At 48.1% G+C, this 17,169-nt stretch overlaps 16 non-coding genes across 16 annotated transcripts; all 16 read right to left on the bottom strand.

Annotated features, from left to right (window-relative positions):
- Positions 1-82: 82 nt before the first annotated feature.
- TRNAE-CUC (transfer RNA glutamic acid (anticodon CUC)) lies at positions 83-154 on the bottom strand. Its single transcript has one exon. It is a non-coding gene; the product is annotated as a tRNA-Glu (tRNA).
- A 90-nt stretch (positions 155-244) lies between these two features.
- Positions 245-316, bottom strand: TRNAE-CUC (transfer RNA glutamic acid (anticodon CUC)). Its single transcript has one exon. It is a non-coding gene; the product is annotated as a tRNA-Glu (tRNA).
- Positions 317-406: 90 nt separating this feature from the next.
- On the bottom strand, positions 407-478 carry TRNAE-CUC (transfer RNA glutamic acid (anticodon CUC)). The gene has a single exon. It is a non-coding gene; the product is annotated as a tRNA-Glu (tRNA).
- Positions 479-568: 90 nt separating this feature from the next.
- Positions 569-640, bottom strand: TRNAE-CUC (transfer RNA glutamic acid (anticodon CUC)). Its single transcript has one exon. It is a non-coding gene; the product is annotated as a tRNA-Glu (tRNA).
- Positions 641-730: 90 nt separating this feature from the next.
- On the bottom strand, positions 731-802 carry TRNAE-CUC (transfer RNA glutamic acid (anticodon CUC)). Its single transcript has one exon. It is a non-coding gene; the product is annotated as a tRNA-Glu (tRNA).
- A 90-nt stretch (positions 803-892) lies between these two features.
- TRNAE-CUC (transfer RNA glutamic acid (anticodon CUC)) lies at positions 893-964 on the bottom strand. Its single transcript has one exon. It is a non-coding gene; the product is annotated as a tRNA-Glu (tRNA).
- A 90-nt stretch (positions 965-1,054) lies between these two features.
- On the bottom strand, positions 1,055-1,126 carry TRNAE-CUC (transfer RNA glutamic acid (anticodon CUC)). The gene has a single exon. It is a non-coding gene; the product is annotated as a tRNA-Glu (tRNA).
- Positions 1,127-1,216: 90 nt separating this feature from the next.
- TRNAE-CUC (transfer RNA glutamic acid (anticodon CUC)) lies at positions 1,217-1,288 on the bottom strand. The gene has a single exon. It is a non-coding gene; the product is annotated as a tRNA-Glu (tRNA).
- A 90-nt stretch (positions 1,289-1,378) lies between these two features.
- On the bottom strand, positions 1,379-1,450 carry TRNAE-CUC (transfer RNA glutamic acid (anticodon CUC)). Its single transcript has one exon. It is a non-coding gene; the product is annotated as a tRNA-Glu (tRNA).
- Positions 1,451-1,540: 90 nt separating this feature from the next.
- TRNAE-CUC (transfer RNA glutamic acid (anticodon CUC)) lies at positions 1,541-1,612 on the bottom strand. The gene has a single exon. It is a non-coding gene; the product is annotated as a tRNA-Glu (tRNA).
- Positions 1,613-1,702: 90 nt separating this feature from the next.
- Positions 1,703-1,774, bottom strand: TRNAE-CUC (transfer RNA glutamic acid (anticodon CUC)). The gene has a single exon. It is a non-coding gene; the product is annotated as a tRNA-Glu (tRNA).
- Positions 1,775-1,864: 90 nt separating this feature from the next.
- TRNAE-CUC (transfer RNA glutamic acid (anticodon CUC)) lies at positions 1,865-1,936 on the bottom strand. The gene has a single exon. It is a non-coding gene; the product is annotated as a tRNA-Glu (tRNA).
- Positions 1,937-2,026: 90 nt separating this feature from the next.
- TRNAE-CUC (transfer RNA glutamic acid (anticodon CUC)) lies at positions 2,027-2,098 on the bottom strand. The gene has a single exon. It is a non-coding gene; the product is annotated as a tRNA-Glu (tRNA).
- An 89-nt stretch (positions 2,099-2,187) lies between these two features.
- On the bottom strand, positions 2,188-2,260 carry TRNAE-CUC (transfer RNA glutamic acid (anticodon CUC)). Its single transcript has one exon. It is a non-coding gene; the product is annotated as a tRNA-Glu (tRNA).
- Positions 2,261-2,349: 89 nt separating this feature from the next.
- On the bottom strand, positions 2,350-2,421 carry TRNAE-CUC (transfer RNA glutamic acid (anticodon CUC)). The gene has a single exon. It is a non-coding gene; the product is annotated as a tRNA-Glu (tRNA).
- A 6,774-nt stretch (positions 2,422-9,195) lies between these two features.
- TRNAE-CUC (transfer RNA glutamic acid (anticodon CUC)) lies at positions 9,196-9,267 on the bottom strand. The gene has a single exon. It is a non-coding gene; the product is annotated as a tRNA-Glu (tRNA).
- Positions 9,268-17,169: the final 7,902 nt, after the last annotated feature.

Here is a 17,169-nt window from a genome sequence, read left to right as displayed (position 1 = left end):
AGTAGCAATGAACCCCTACTACTTGATCGATAGAAAGCGCGGGACAAAATATAGACAACGACAAAAAGCTAACCAAAAACATTTCCGACACCGGGAATCGAACCCGGGCCTCCTGGGTGAGAGCCAGGTATCCTAGCCACTAGACCATGCCGGAGGACGTGCAGCAGCAATGAACCCTTCCTACTTGATCGAAAGAAAGAGCGGGATAAAATATAGACGACGACAAAAAGCTAACCAAAAACATTTCCGACACCGGGAATCGAACCCGGGCCTCCTGGGTGAGAGCCAGGTATCCTAGCCACTAGACCATGCCGGAGGACATGCAGCAGCAATGAACCCCTCGTACTTGATCGAAAGAAAGAGCGGGATAAAATATAGACGACGACAAAAAGCTAACCAAAAATATTTCCGACACCGGGAATCGAACCCGGGCCTCCTGGGTGAGAGCCAGGTATCCTAGCCACTAGACCATGCCGGAGGACGTGCAGCAGCAATGAACCCCTCGTACTTGATCGAAAGAAAGAGCGGGATAAAATATAGACGACGACAAAAAGCTAAGCAAAAACATTTCCGACACCGGGAATCGAACCCGGGCCTCCTGGGTGAGAACCAGGTATCCTAGCCACTAGACCATGCCGGAGGACGTGCAGCAGCAATGAACCCCTCGTACTTGATCGAAAGAAAGAGCGGGATAAAATATATACGACGACAAAAAGCTAACCAAAAACATTTCCGACACCGGGAATCGAACCCGGGCCTCCTGGGTGAGAGCCAGGTGTCCTAGCCACTAGACCATGCCGCAGGACGTGCAGCAGCAATGAACCCCTCGTACTTGATCGAAAGAAAGAGCGGGATAAAATATAGACGACGACAAAAAGCTAACCAAAAACATTTCCGACACCGGGAATCGAACCCGGGCCTCCTGGGTGAGAGCCAGGTATCCTAGCCACTAGACCATGCCGGAGGACATGCAGCAGCAATGAACCCCTCGTACTTGATCGAAAGAAAGAGCGGGATAAAATATAGACGACGACAAAAAGCTAACCAAAAATATTTCCGACACCGGGAATCGAACCCGGGCCTCCTGGGTGAGAGCCAGGTATCCTAGCCACTAGACCATGCCGGAGGACGTGCAGCAGCAATGAACCCCTCGTACTTGATCGAAAGAAAGAGCGGGATAAAATATAGACGACGACAAAAAGCTAAGCAAAAACATTTCCGACACCGGGAATCGAACCCGGGCCTCCTGGGTGAGAACCAGGTATCCTAGCCACTAGACCATGCCGGAGGACGTGCAGCAGCAATGAACCCCTCGTACTTGATCGAAAGAAAGAGCGGGATAAAATATATACGACGACAAAAAGCTAACCAAAAACATTTCCGACACCGGGAATCGAACCCGGGCCACCTGGGTGAGAGCCAGGTGTCCTAGCCACTAGACCATGCCGGAGGACGTGCAGCAGCAATGAACCCCTCGTACTTGATCGAAAGAAAGAGCGGGATAAAATATAGACGACGACAAAAAGCTAACCAAAAACATTTCCGACACCGGGAATCGAACACGGGCCTCCTGGGTGAGAGCCCGGTATCCTAGCCACTAGACCATGCCGGAGGACGTGCAGCAGCAATGAACCCCTCGTACTTGATCGAAAGAAAGAGCGGGATAAAATATAGACGACGACAAAAAGCTAACCAAAAATATTTCCGACACCGGGAATCGAACCCGGGCCTCCTGGGTGAGAGCCAGGTATCCTAGCCACTAGACCATGCCGGAGGACGTGCAGCAGAAATGAACCCCTCGTACTTGATCGAAAGAAAGAGCGGGATAAAATATAGACGACGACAAAAAGCTAACCAAAAACATTTCCGACACCGGGAATCGAACCCGGGCCTCCTGGGTGAGAGCCAGGTAACCTAGCCACTAGACCATGCCGGAGGACGTGCAGCAGCAATGAACCCCTCGTACTTGATCGAAAGAAAGAGCGGGATAAAATATAGACGACGACAAAAAGCTAAGCAAAAACATTTCCGACACCGGGAATCGAACCCGGGCCTCCTGGGTGAGAGCCAGGTATCCTAGCCACTAGACCATGCCGGAGGACGTGCAGCAGCAATGAACCCTTCCTACTTGATCGAAAGAAAGCGCGGGATAAAATATAGACGACGCCAAAAAGCTAACCAAAAACATTTCCGACACCGGGAATCGAACCCGGGCCTCCTGGGTGAGAGCCAGGTATCCTAGCCACTAGACCAGCCGGAGGACGTGCAGCAGCAATGAACCCTTCCTACTTGATCGAAAGAAAGCGCTGGATAAAATATAGACGACGACAAAAAGCTAACCAGAAACATTTCCGACACCGGGAATCGAACCCGGGCCTCCTGGGCGAGAGCCAGGTATCCTAGCCACTAGACCATGCCGGAGGACGTGCAGCAGCAATGAACCCTTCCTACTTGATCGAAAGAAAGCGCGGGATAAAATATAGACGACGACAAAAAGCTAAGCAAAAACATTTCCGACACCGGGAATCGAACCCGGGCCTCCTGGGTGAGAGCCAGGTATCCTAGCCACTAGACCATGCCTTTTTTTTAATTTATTGCCGGTCTTCGACATTGTACAGAGCACATAATACAGAACAAAATTACAATGCACAATTAACAAATACAAAACATTTTGAAAGAACGTACATGCCATCAGTCCTATAAGGACTGGCGTTGTCTAATTAAAATTCTTTCAGTGCTGTCAGAGGTTCTATCCTCGACAGCCATTCGGGTACACATTCTTGTATTTTCTTTATTTCAATGAAACGATACAGGCTTTCGCGGAAATACGTACGCGCAGGCCTAGCGTCCGGGTCGCAGTAGTACCCAGACATCCTTGCACGCCATTAACTATGAAGGCCCTTGAGCATTATTAGGTCGAAGGGAACCCCGTCGTCATTCGTTATCGCTAAGTACCTGATGCCATGCGGATTTAACGGTAACTCCTTCTTCATTGTTCTTTGTAGGACATCCCAGAAGAACACTCCGGCCCAGCAATGCAAAAAGACATGGTATATTGTTTCTGGTTGCTTGCAAATCAAGCAGTGCGAGCCCCAGGGTACAAGAAAGCCACGTTCTTCCATGAATGTCTTCACTGAGAGTTTTCCTGTGTGTAATTTAAAGAAGAATGTCTTTACCCCAGTAGGTACCTCCATATTTTTCACTCGCTTAAGGACATCCAGTCCTGATCTTCCACTGTATAGCGCTCTGTACAATGGCACTGGAAATACAATATCGCAAATATCTTTATACAATGTTTTCCTTTTAACGTTACATAAATACTCAAAAGAAAAACGCACAGAAAGAAAGCGCACACTATCTGCAACTTCTTTAAGATAGCCACGAAGCGTTCCGGGCATACTATCTGTACTAACAATAAGTGCCGGCAAAGCACCTCTCAATCTGAGTTGGCATGCAGTGCGCAGAAACGGATCACGCACATCCAGAAAAAACAAAAACCTGTTCACAAGCTGGCGTACAAAAAGATACGCCAAGCCCAGCCCCCCTTTCTTCACGTGCCGGAACAGATTGGTTCGGCTACTCCTTTCCCAGGTAGAGCCCCAGATAAAAACCGCGAACACTCTGTGCAACCTTTGCACGTTTACCCTTGAACAGTACAACGTTTGCATGACGTACCACAACTTCGTAATAAAAAACATGTTACACACAGTTGCTTTTGCGAAAATCGACAGGTTGATGCCTTTCCACCTGTCTGCTTTTTCTCTTGTTTCTTTTGCTTGGTTCGTCCAGTATTCGTCGCTATTTTTGTAACTGCCCATGGGGACACCTAAGTACTTGGTCGGTGTTTTTATCCAGCTCACATTTGCAAAATGGTCCGGGGCCGACGACCACTCACCGTGGCACAAACCGAGGGACTTTCCCCAGTTCATTCTACTGCCCGTCACATCACAAAAATTTTTCGCTACCCTTATTGTTTCCGTTACACTTTCTTTGCTTGTACAACACACCGCGATGTCATCTGCATATGCCAAGAGCTTGATTTGTGTGGCTGCCAAGCTATACCCGCGTATTTGCTCATTCTCAGTTATTGCCAAACACATAGTTTCTACGTAAATGTCAAACAAAAGAGGACTGAGAGGGCAGCCCTGACGCACAGAACGCATGACGTTAATGGGGGCCCCCAATGATTTATTCACAATTAAGCGTGTTGTGCAGTTCTGGTGCGCCAACGCCACTCCCTCAGTGATGATGGAACCAACATTAACGTAATCCAATATGGCAAACAAAATATCATGAGAGACACAATCAAACGCTTTCTCGAGGTCCAGCTGGAGCACCGCGACTCCACCCGAGGTGGCGTCACAGCACTCCAGCACGCACCGCATCGTATGAATATTCGAAAAAATGGACCTTCCTTTGATACCACACGTTTGGTGATCTGCCACTATGTCATTTATGACGCTTTGAAGTCAGCCAAAACTTTCATAAAAACCTTATAATCAACATTGGTTAAAGATATTGGCCTTTAAGATGTTACTAGCCTAAGTTTCTCCACTTGGTCACTCATAGGGATGAGTATGGTATGAGCTTTTCCAAAAGAAGGCGGAAACGTTTTGTTATCATACGCATCATTAAACAGCTCTGTTAGTAACGGCGACAGTTCTTTCTTAAAAGCTTTATATAAACACGCGCCCAGACCGTCCGGTCCAGGTGATTTGCCTTGGTTCAAATCATCAATCGCTTTTTCAACTTCACATTCTGTTATTTTCCATTCCAATCGTTGTTTTGTATCGTCACTCACTCGCGGCATCCGAGATAGAAAGGCCCTTCTGAACCCGTCTATATTCACTTCTTGAAACGCAAAAAGTGACTGATAATACTCTAGAAACGCTCGGCCTATGCTCTTACTATCGTCGGCAACTGTGCCGTTCCATAAAATTCTGTCGACATGATTCCGTCGAGCTTGCGCTTTTTCGAGTCCCAGCGCCCGTTTAGTGGGCGTCTCTCCAGCTACTAATGCATTTGCTCTTGCTCGCACAATCGCACCTTGATACCGTTCCTTGTCAAGCTGCTCGATTTTTTCTTTGATGGCTCCTACATCTTGCTTATACGTCCCAGGCTCTTCGCACTCCAGCGCTATCAGCTGCTTAAGTGTCTTTCGTAAGCCCCTTTCTTTCATTTCCTTCTCAAATCGTAAGCAGCTCGATCTTTCTAAAGCTTTCATTTTTACGTTTTGTTTGAAGTATTCCCATTTCTCTGCTATCGTTTCACTGTTTTCTTCACTTACTTTCGTGACGGCCTCACGTACTGCCTCTACAAATGGCTCGTCTTTTAGTACTAAGGCATTCATTTTCCATAGTTCCCAATTAAAATATTGTTTCTTCCTCTCCGTGCCTATATGACATTTCACAATGCAGTGATCTGAAAACGATACTGGTGCCACCGAATAACTATGGCACTTTGGAATTATGTCTTGCGATACGTATATGCGGTCTAACCGCGCATGACTACTACCTTGGAATCGTGTGTACATGACTTCCCGCTCCCCCTCCAGGCACTCACAGACATCGTCCAGTTCATTATCACTAATTAGCTTAGTCAACACACTACTGCTTTTATCGCGAATACCAGCATTATTGACTCTATCCCGAGCCCTCAAAACACAATTGAAATCCCCCAACAAAACCATGTACTTATCAGTGCTAATATACCGAAAAAGGTTCGCAAAAAATGAAGCGCGTTCTTCCACAGCATTCGGTGCATATATGCACATGACTCTGAATTCCAATTCACGAAAAAACAAAATCACAAAAAACGATCCTTCCGGTTTGACATGAAAATACATTTTTAACAACAAGGCCAGGCAACTTCTTAACAAACAGGACACAACCGGCGGACGTCCCTACCGCATGGCTCACGACCGCATATCTAGTCATGAAACGCCGCACCATGCTCCCGGTCTCCTCCTCTCCGTCAACCTTTGTCTCCTGGACAGCTAGAACGTCTAGGTCTTGGTCAGCGGCCAACCGTAGGACTTGGCTTTGCCTACGCTTGGCCGCCAACCCTCTCACGTTTAGTGTGGCCATAGCCATTATGAACTAAAGTATGAGATAGACCCGGAGCATGGTGCTTACCATTCACGACCAGCCCTCGGCTAGCCGCCTCCGGGACCACCCGTCTTCCCGGCGTTATTCTTTTGCTGTGCTTTGTCACCAGGCTTTCTCTCGGGCGGAACATTTGGCTTCGGCTTGAAGACCGACCGCCTCACAAGAGGCGTCTTCACTGGTGGCCCGTCACTTGTGCTGGATGCCGCGCTGTCCTTGTCTCCGCCCTCGTCACGGGGGCGCTTGGAGGTGGCACCGAGACTAGCCGCCCGGTCCCCGTCGTTTGCATCCTCGCCCTGTTGCATCGCTGACTCAGTCTCCTCGCGTTCGCCTTCATTAGCACCTGCCTTCACAGGGTCTTCGTCCCTCTCGACACGTGCAGGCCCAGTCACCTGCTCAGCACCCTCGACTACCTTGGCTTGAGCGACCTCCGGTACCGTCGTGGCATTTGTCGTCAATGAAGGCACTTGCACACCGGCTCCCTTAGCAGCTTCTTCTGTCTCGACTGCATCCATGACGTGCTCTGCAGCAACATCACTCGCTGCTGGTCCTGTCACGGCCGCGTAAGATTTAACGCAGTCAGCGTCGACGTGGTCGAACCGTCTGCATCTCGAACAGCGGGGGACTTTGCAATCACGGCGCACGTGTCCTGTCCCTTGGCAGCGCAGGCACTGCATGGGCCGCCCAGGTACGACCACCAATGCCAACTCTCCGCCGACGCGGACCTGGTGAGGCAGGTCTTCCACTTTAATGCCGCTTCTCAGCTTCAGTAGCACGGTCCGGGTGGTCGAGGTCTTGACTCCCATGCCTTGGACGCGACAACGCTCCCTGCTCACCTCTTCTACCTTGCCGAAGGTTGTGAATGCCGCCCGGACGTCCTCGTCGGAAACGCCGTACAGCAGCCAGTGAAGCCGGAGTTTCACCTGCTGGTCCTGCGGGTCGACGATGACACATCGACGCCCTTTCACCTGAAGCTCTTTCAGGGCCAGCAGGCGTTTTGTTGCAGCTGCGTCACTGAGGGTCACGGCCCAGACGTGATTGACCTGGTAGGCCCCGAGGCACACAACTTCCGGCAGCAGGCTTGTGGGGGTAAGCGCATCCCGAAAATCCTCGACCTTGTACGGCCTCCCTCTTACATCACCGTGTAAAAAGACGGTGTTGAGAACAATTCGTCCTTTCGGCAGTTGGGGCAAAATAAACTGGTAGTCCCTTTCGTCGTCGTTGCTGAACCTGTTTCCGCTGCCCAAAGTGACCGCTGTCACCGCCCCGCTTGAGGCCATGATTCAACGATCCGATCAGCTCGGCTGCCGGAAGCAGAATGCCTCTAGACCATGCCGGAGGACGTGCAGCAGCAGTGAACCCCTCCTACTTGATCGAAAGAAAGCGCGGGATAAAATATAGACGAAGACAAAACCTCCTGGGTGAGAGCCAGGTATCCTAGCCACTAGACCATGCCGGAGGACGTGCAGCAGCAATGAACCCCTCCTACTTGATCGAAAGAAAGCGCGGGATAAAATATAGACGAAGACAAAACCTCCTGGGTGAGAGCCAGGTATCCTAGCCACTAGAACATGCCGGAGGACGCGCAGCAACAATGAACCCCTCCTACTTGATCGAAAGAAAGCGCGGGATAAAATAGAGACGACGGCAAAAAGCTGACCAAAAACATTTCCGACATAGGGAATCAAACCCGGGCCTCCTGGGTGAGAGCGAGGTATCCTAGCCACTAGACTTTTTTTTTCTTTATTGCCTGGCTGTGGTACATAGTTTCACAAGAGGCAACGCTCACCAAAACGAATACAAAAGTAGAACATACATTTTCTGTATGTGCACATATTCAACCAACATTGTGCTTGCACAGTCTAATCAAAATTCGCGCAATGCAACCAACGGTTCTACTCTTGGGAGCCAGTCGGGTGGTTCCCCTGCCGCTTTATGGATAGCGACAAACCAGTGCATGTTTTCCCTGAAATATATACGTGCAGGCTGCGCATCTTTATCGGCATGGTATCCTGCCATTCTCGCGCGCCAAATACAATGGAGGCCCAAGAGCATAATTAAATCAAAAGGTACCCCATCCTCATTATCTATGCTTAAGTAACGGATGCCATACGGGTCCAGTGGAAATTCTTTCTTTAGTGTCCTCTGCAATACATCACAGAAGAACACACCTTCCCAACAGTTTAAAAAAACATGATCTATTGTCTCTGGCTGCTTGCAAATTAAACAGTGCGTTCCCCACGGTAAATATACTCCTTTTCTCTCCAAAAACTTCTTAACTGGTAACGTTTCCGTGTGTAATTTGAAAAAGAAGCTTTTGGTTCCTGGTGGGACCTGCATTTTCTTTACTCTCTTTAAAACATCACTGCTTGGGCCTCCACCGTACAAGGACCTGTACAATGGCACCCGAAAAAGGACATCGCACAAAGCACAATACAATTTCTTTTTGTTCACACCGGACAGGTAATCATTCGAGAAGCGCACTGAAAGGAATCGGACACACGATACAACTTCATTGTAAAACCCTCGAATCCCTCCCGAAAACCGCTAGCCACTAGCCACTCCCTAGCCACTAAACCATGCCGGAGGACGTGCAGCAGCAATGAACCCCTCCTACTTGATCGAAAGAAAGCGCGGGATAAAATATAGACGACGACAAAGCGCTAACCAAAAACATTTCCGACACCGGGAATCGAACCCGGGCCTCCTGGGTGAGAGCCAGGTATCCTAGCCACTAGACTATGCCTTTCTTTCTTTATTACCATGTTTTGTGTTGCCACTAGACCATGCCGCAGGACGTGCAGCAGCAATGAACCCCTCCTACTTGATCGAAAGAAAGCGCGGGATAAAGTATAGAGGACGACAAAAAGCTAACCAAAAACATTTCCGACACCGGGAATCGAACCCGGGCCTCCTGGGTGAGAGCCAGGTATCCTAGCCACTAGACTATGCCTTTCTTTCTTTATTACCATGTTTTGTGTTGCCACTAGACCATGCCGCAGGACGTGCAGCAGCAATGAACCCCTCCTACTTGATCGAAAGAAAGCGCGGGATAAAGTATAGAGGACGACAAAAAGCTAACCAAAAACATTTCCGACACCGGGAATCGAACCCGGGCCTCCTGGGTGAGAGCCAGGTATCCTAGCCACTAGACCATGCCGGAGGACGTTTTTTTATTTTTCTTTATTTATGACCGGTTTTCAATATAACATCGCACATATGAATTTCACACTCATGACACCCATGCCAGCTTCTGGCAAGGGAAGAAAGAAAGCACGAAACAAAAAAGCGCTACAAAGCCGTCCATCCGCATAGGACTGACGTTGTCAAATTAAAATTCCTTCATGACTGTCAGAGGTTCGAGCCTCGACAGCCAATCCGGTACACACTTTTGCATTTTCTGCATTTCAATAAATAAGGACATACACTCTCTGAAATACATACGCGCTGGCCGAGCGTCGGCGTCGCAATGGTACCCGGCCATGCGAGCTCGCCATATACAGTAGAGGGCGTTCAGCATAATAAGATCATACGGTACTCCGTCTTCATCTTTAATTGGCAGATACCTGATCCCTTGGGGGTCCACCGGTAACTCCTTTTTCAGCGTTCGCTTTAGCACGTCCCATAAGAAAACCGCCGCCCAGCAATGCAAGAAAACATGATCAATGGTCTCCGGCTTCTGGCAGATCAAGCAGTGGGATCCCCACGGCATAAGACAGCCTCGTTCTTCCACAAACGTCTTCACAGAGAGCGTTCCTGTGTGGAGCTTAAAGAAGAAGGATTTAACCCCTGGTGGCACCTGCATACGTTTCACCCGTTTAAGGACGTCTTGTCCTGGCCCTCCACTGTATATGGCTCTGTATAACGGCACTGGGAACACAATGTCGCACACATCATTATACAGTGTCTTCCTTTTCACTTGAAGCAGATTATCATTTGAAAAACGAACTGACAGGAAGCGCACACTGTCGACCACTTCCTTAATGTAACCCCGAAGTTTTCCGGTCATGCTTGCCGTACTAACAACATGTGTCGGCAATGCGTCGCTCAACCTGATCTGACAAACGGTGCGCAGAAAAGGATCGCGCACATCGCCAAAAAACAAAAAGCGGTTAACAAGTTGTCTAACAAAAAGATGCGCCAAGCCCACACCCCCATCCTTTACTCTTCTGAACAAATTCGTTCGACTACATCTCTCCCATGCTGAACCCCAGATGAAGACCGCAAACACTCTGTGCAGCCTTTGCACATTTGCTCTAGAACAATGCAGCAGTTGCATAACATAATATAACTTCGCTATAAAAAAACATTTTACAAATTGTTGCCCTTGAAAAAATAGACTGGTTAGCGCTTGTCCATCTGTCCACTTTTTGTTTCGTTTCATTAGTTCGGTTTCTCCAGTACTCATCGCTGCTCTTGTACCTGTCGAGGGGAACACCCAGATACTTCGTCGGAGTTTTCACCCAGTTGACATTCGCAAAGTATTCCGGTGCCGAAAGCCACTCCCCGTGCCACAGCCCGAGGGATTTGCCCCAATTGACTATGCTGCCCGTGACGTCACAGAAATGTTTTACTACAGCAATTGTTTCAGTCACACTTGCTTCGTCTGTGCAACACACTGCGACGTCATCAGCATACGCTAGCAGCTTCACTTCGGAATCTGCTAATCTAAAACCACGTATATTGTTATATGCGGTAATAGCCATACACATTCCTTCTATGTAGATAGCAAATAACAGAGGACTGAGGGGACAGCCTTGGCGCACTGAACGCATGATGTTAATGGGGGCCCCCAGAGACTTGTTAACAATTAACCTTGTAGTGCACTTCTGGTACGCCAAGGCCACGCCCTCAGTGATGATGGTACCGACATTAACATGATCCAGTATGGCGAACAAAATAACGTGAGCAACACAATCGAACGCTTTCTCAAGATCAAGCTGAAGAACTGCAACGCCGCCACAAGTGACGTCACAGCACTCGAGCACACACCGCATCTTATGGATGTTCGAAAAAATTGATCGCCCTTTGATTCCACAAGTTTGATGGTATGGTATGATGAACTTTATTTAATGTCCTGAAGATCAACCCTTAGGTTGACGCAGGCGGCTCCCACGTCGGGACAGTAAGGTTTAACTTTACCGCCGTATCATGGGCCTTCTGGACGGCCTGTACTTGATCGAAAAGACCTCCACTGTGTAGGACTCGCTGCCACCAGTCTCTCTCCTTGTCACAGTCTGTGAAAGTCACAGGACACTGCCAAAGCATGTGATCCAGAGTAATGATGCCATTACACTTCTCGCAATTGATTGGTATCTCTCTTTCAGGATATATCTTGTTAATAAAGTTTGGACTTGGATAAGTTCCTGTTTGCAACAATCTCAGAGTCACCGCTTGAGCTCTATTGAGCTTAGCGTGTGGCACTGGGAATTCCCTTCTGTTGATGTAATAATGCCTCGTGATTTCATTATATGTTAGTAATTGGTCCCTGTTCTCCTCCTGTATATTATTAAGGTTCTGGTCGCGTAGTGCACGGATAGTAAGTCCTCGTGCAGCTGCGTTAGCCATATCGTTTAAATTCTTCCGAGATGGATCGACAGACCCCATGTGCGCAGGAAACCAGCGGATTTCGATCTCTTGGCTGTCCAACTCACCGATCAGCTGGGCAGCCCTTTTGGTTACAAAGCCATTGGTAAAGTGTCTAATAGCCATCTTAGAGTCACTGTAAATCTTCGTCCACTTATTATTCCTTAAAGCCAATGCTATCGCTACTTGTTCCGCGACTGTCGTGTCTTTAGTCATGATTGTAATAGCATCCCGAGTGAGACCATCTGCATCTACTACTACTGCCGTAAAGGCTTTCTTTCCTCTGACCCACGCAGCATCTACAAATGCCGCATGTTCTCTGTCGTGTTCTATCTCTTGCAGGAGAGCTTTGGCCCTTGCCTTTCGTCTTTCCAGGTTGTGCACCGGGTGCATATTTCTGGGGAAAGGAGTCGTCTTGATTACCTTTCTTATGCTATCTTTTAGTTCTACTGTGCCTTCACCTGAAATTTTGGATTCGGTTGGGCACCATCCTACCTCTTCTAGTATTGCTCTACCTGGCCTTGTTCCAGAGAGCCTCTCTCTGTGGGCAATTTGCTGAGCTTCAATTATCTCGGCTATTGTGTTGTGGAGCCCGAGTTTCATTAATTTGTTATCCGGAGTGTTAATCGGTAACCCCACTGTTGTTTTGACTAGCCTTTTAATTAATCTGTTCAACTTGTTTATCTCTGTCTGTGTCCAAGTGAGCATCCCAGCTACATATGAGAAGTGACACAAGGCGAAAGCGTGGACCAGTCTCATGGCGCTCTCCTCTCCCAGCCCTCTGTGTCTGTTAGTGATTCTCCTCAGCAGTCTTATTACCTCCACAGTCTTGCTTGTGATGTGTCGTATTGTTCTTCCATTTGCCCCGTTTGCCTCCAGGAATAACCCTAAGACTCTAATGGATTCTACTTGCTTAATAGATTCGCCTGCCTTCGTGGTCAGTACTAACCTGGGTTCTTCCTCGGGAACGTATCCCCTCGGTTTTCTACCCCTTCTTCTGTTCTTGAGTACAAGGAGTTCAGACTTATTAGCAGAGCATTTGAGTCCCATGCCTTCTAAAATAGACTCTACCTCATAAATGCTCTTCTGAAGTCTGCTTTCCGCATGTCCCATACTTCCTTCAGCGGTCCATATAGTCACATCGTCTGCATAAATGGTAAAGTGAATGCCCTCTATCCCTTTTAGTCCCTTTGCCACTTTTGACATGGCCAGGTTGAAAAGCATAGGTGACAAGACCGACCCTTGTGGCGTCCCTCTGTCACCGAGATCCATCTTCTTTGATTTAATATCCCCGAATCTAAGGTGAGCTGAACGATTGCCAAGAAAGGTTTTGACCACTTCGTAGAGTTTTCTCCCCAATCCCAGTTCGGAAATCACTTCAAGTATTGCTCTATGCTTAATTCTGTCAAAAGCTTTTTCGACATCCAACCCCAAGAGAGCTCGAGTGTTTTTTGGTTTAGCTAATAGCAGTTGATGTTTGATTAACAACATGTCATCTTGTGTGGACAAGCCTGATCTGAAACCAATCAGATTGTACGGTAGGATGTCATTGTCCTCCACATATTTCGTTAACCTGTTCAATATGACATGCTCCATTGTCTTCCCTAGACATGATGTTAACGAAATTGGCCTCAGATTATCCAAGTTGAGTTGCTTGCCCGGCTTTGGTATTAAGATAGTACTGGCCGTCCTCCATTCTTCTGGATATACCCCATTTTTCCATAGGTCATTAATGTATGTGGTCAGATATTTTATTGAATCGTCGTCCAAATTCTTAAGCAATCTGTTAGAGATGCCATCCGGGCCAGCTGCTGACCTACTATTCAGATCATACAGTGCCGTGCGTACCTCACTTTCGTTGAATTCCTGATCCATATATTTGCATTCTACCCCTAAGTAATCGGGATAACTCACATCCTGATCTTCTTTCCTGAGAGGCAAGTATTTAGTAGCCAATCGCTCCATTATGCTCTCTGCGCTTGCAGTCTGACTCTCCTGGTGTACCAGTTTCGCCACTGCCGTACGTCTATTCGATTTAGTGCCTTTTTCGTTGAGCAGATGCCTCAACAGACTCCAATTGCCTCCACGTTTTATCCTTCCGTCTAGACATTTACACACCTCATCCCATTTTTGTTTCTGCAAATATCGTGCGTGTTCCTCTATACTCTTATTGAGCTGAGCAATTCGTTTTCTAAGTCTCCTGTTTAGGCGTTGTGATTTCCATCTTTGTAAAATCGATTGCTTGGCTTCGATCAAATGCGCCAATCTACTATCAATTTGTTCAACCTCTTCCTCTGTCTCTATAGCCTTAGTTGCTGCATTCAAGTCGTCCCTAAGCTGACCCACCCACTCTTGTAGTGTGATGCGCCCCTTTCTATCTGTGTCTGCTCTGTCTTTTCTGATTTTTCTAAAGTGCTCCCAGTCTGTGTAAGTGAAATGCTTTACCTCCCCCCCTGTCGTTTCGACCATTATGTGTAGTATGTAATGGTCGCTTCCTAGGTCCGTACCAGAGTTGATCCAGTCTGCCCTGGGTAAGTTATAAGTGAAGGATAAGTCCGGGGTAGTGTCCCTACACGTGGAACTGCCACACCTGGTAGGAAAGGCTGGGTCCGTGATAAGAGAAAGGCCTAAATCTGTGGCGAGATGCCAGATTCCTTCCCCTTTTTTACTACTCCAGCGGTAACCCCAAGATTGGTGTGGGGCGTTGAAGTCCCCTCCTATTATGAGTGGCGCAGTTTTGGCTACCCTCATGGCCTTATTAAAAATTGCTCTGAATCTCTGTCTCATCTCTCTGGGACTGCTATATATGTTGAGGCAGAACAAGCTTTGCGCTTTACCTCTGTGCCTATTTAGGACCATTTCTATCAATATGTATTCAATTTTACTCGCCCCTAATTTTAGATCGTGCTCTATGTAGGGAATTTTCTTGTCAATTAGGGTGGCAATTCCTCTGCCTGGTTCTTTGCCTTTGCAGACCGAGTTGAAGCCGGACAGCCCGATCTCCTCCGCTAGAGTTTCCTGCAACATTATTAATTTCGGCCTATTTTCAACCGTTTTGATTATCTGTGCTAGTGACGCTCTTTTTTGCTGAAATCCTCTGCAGTTCCACTGCCACACACTAAGTCTATTTCTATTATCCATTATTATTGTCGCTGCCCCCTGACTTGCTACCCCCTGTCACTGTTCGCTTGACTGTACCACCTACCGCTCCTGGGGGTATTCTAGCGCTTTCTGCTTCCAAGGGCAGATATTCTTCATCCTCTCCTTGGGCCTCTAGCCTTTTCAACCTTTTCTCGGCTATTAACTTCCACTTCCATGTTTTATCCACCTTAAGGTTAACGCTGTCTACCGTGTCCTTTAGGTCCCTAATCGCATTCCTAATCTCTGCCAGAACCGAGCACATCGATTCTGCCTCCGGAACTACAGCTCTCTTTTTGGGCGCCGGTGTGTCTTCGTCCTGGCTGTTACTTCTACACACCGGCTTAGCTATTGCCACACTGCCGCTTTCTGTCCTCAACCCTTTTTTCATTTCCTGAATCTGCTGCTTAAGTTCTTCATTTGCTTTCTTTAGTGATATAACCTCTCTGATCAGCTGTTCTACTCTGGCATCATTACTTTGTTCCTGCGAGGCTAGCGCATCTGTGACCTTCACAGTACCTTTGACTTTCTCGGCCCAGGTCGCTCCTGGCTCCTTTTTCTTGTTTGTCTTCAGCTCCTGCTCCTTGAAGCGCACCTGCGCCTCCCGAGACCTGGAACGGTTTCGTCCCCTCGATGTTGAGCGCTGTCTTGATCTTGATGTGCTTCTGGAGCGTGAGCGCCGTCCGGCGCCTGGAGGGGTTGCCTTTGTCGGTTGGGCCGATTCCATCTCGGTCTCCACTTTGGAGCGTTGTCTTCTTCTTATTCTTACTACATATGGTATTTGGTACCGCTGCTTGCAAGCCCTGTCACCTGTGGGGTGATCTTCACCGCAGAACTTGCATTTGGGAGAGCAGATATGAGCCTCACCTGGGTCTTGCATACCACATCCCCTACACTGCACAACATCAGGTGTTGGACAAACGTCTGATCTGTGTCCGATTCTTCCACATGCGTAACATACGTCAAATTGCTTCCTGTACAGATAGCACCTCACGAGGGTTGACCCATATTTGATGAAGTTGGGCACCCCGAATCCGTCGAAAAGCACAATAACCGATCCCGTAGCTTTGATACGTTGTGCAGCCAACGCCGTTGGGTTGTATTCATGCACAATCTTTTTCGTGATCACACTCTGACTGTCATTGAGGTTCACTCTTCTAATAACCCCCTTGCACGTAGAGTGGGGGGCTGTTTCATAAGCACTCACTTCATATTCTGCCTCCATGATCGTAATGGACTTGATTCTCACATACCTTTCAGCATGAGAGGAGTCCGGTGTACTAACCATCACAATATTCTGTGTGAAGTTGGGGCAGACGATGTCTTCCTTCGCTTGGTCTGCTGTAAGCCCGGCTGCCTCGACGACCGCTTCTCCAATAGCTGTGCTGACCTTGTTCAGGTTGAGGCCTCCTCGAGGCCTAACGATGATTTTCCTGTGCTCCTCCGGCAGTTGCGGCATTCTTGACGCCTTCACAATCCGGCGTTTGAGCTTGTCGGCCCCGGCAGCACCTTTTTTGGCGATCTCCTTTCCTTGTGATTCTTGGATCAAATTGGCGGCTCCACCAGCTCCCCAGGTCTTTTTCGCAGATCGCGATTTTCGGTTGGTGACCACCTGCCAACCCATTCTTTCCTCGCCGTCTTCCGTCTCCGAGGAGAGTTCGTCGTCCATGCGCATATCGGCCATGCCGGCTTGGCGGGCTCGCTAGACCTACGTGGCGTTAGGCCCAGCGTGGCGCCCACTTGCGATGCACAGAAAAGAGGCTATAGAAGTCCAAAAAATGCTGGCCCACCTTGTCCAAAGGTGTCCACCGATTCGGGTTAACCTCACGAATCCGATGATGAGCTTCAATGCGTGGTCCTGCCAAAAGTGCCGGCAGAATCATTCAAAAAGACGGAGCCGATGCGGGGCACGTCCGCTTTCTTCAGCTTCTTCTTCTTTCTCCCCACAAGTTTGATGGTCTGCGACGATTTCCTTTATTACGCCTTGAAGTCTAGTCGCTAAAATCTTCATAAATATCTTATAATCAATGTTTGTTAGTGATACTTGACGTTAGTGATGACGTTACATCACGTTAGTGATGAGCCTGTAGGATGATACGAATCTCAGTTTATCTAATTTATCATTCTTCGGAATTAGAATGGTGTGCGCTTTCCCAAAAGAAGGTGGCAATGATTTCTGCACGTACGCTTCATTAAATACTCCTACTAATATAGGGGCCAGTTCTCTTTTAAATGTCTTATATAACGCAGCACTGAGTCCATCTGGTCCCGGTGACTTGCCCAAGTTCAAGTCGTCGATTGCCTTTTCGACTTCCCTCTCCATTATTTTCCCTTCTAATCG

This window comes from Dermacentor variabilis, chromosome 3 (genome assembly GCF_050947875.1).
Source record: "Dermacentor variabilis isolate Ectoservices chromosome 3, ASM5094787v1, whole genome shotgun sequence".
Taxonomy (NCBI): Eukaryota; Metazoa; Arthropoda; class Arachnida; order Ixodida; family Ixodidae; genus Dermacentor; species Dermacentor variabilis.
This window is presented reverse-complemented; position numbering and strand designations above follow the sequence as displayed.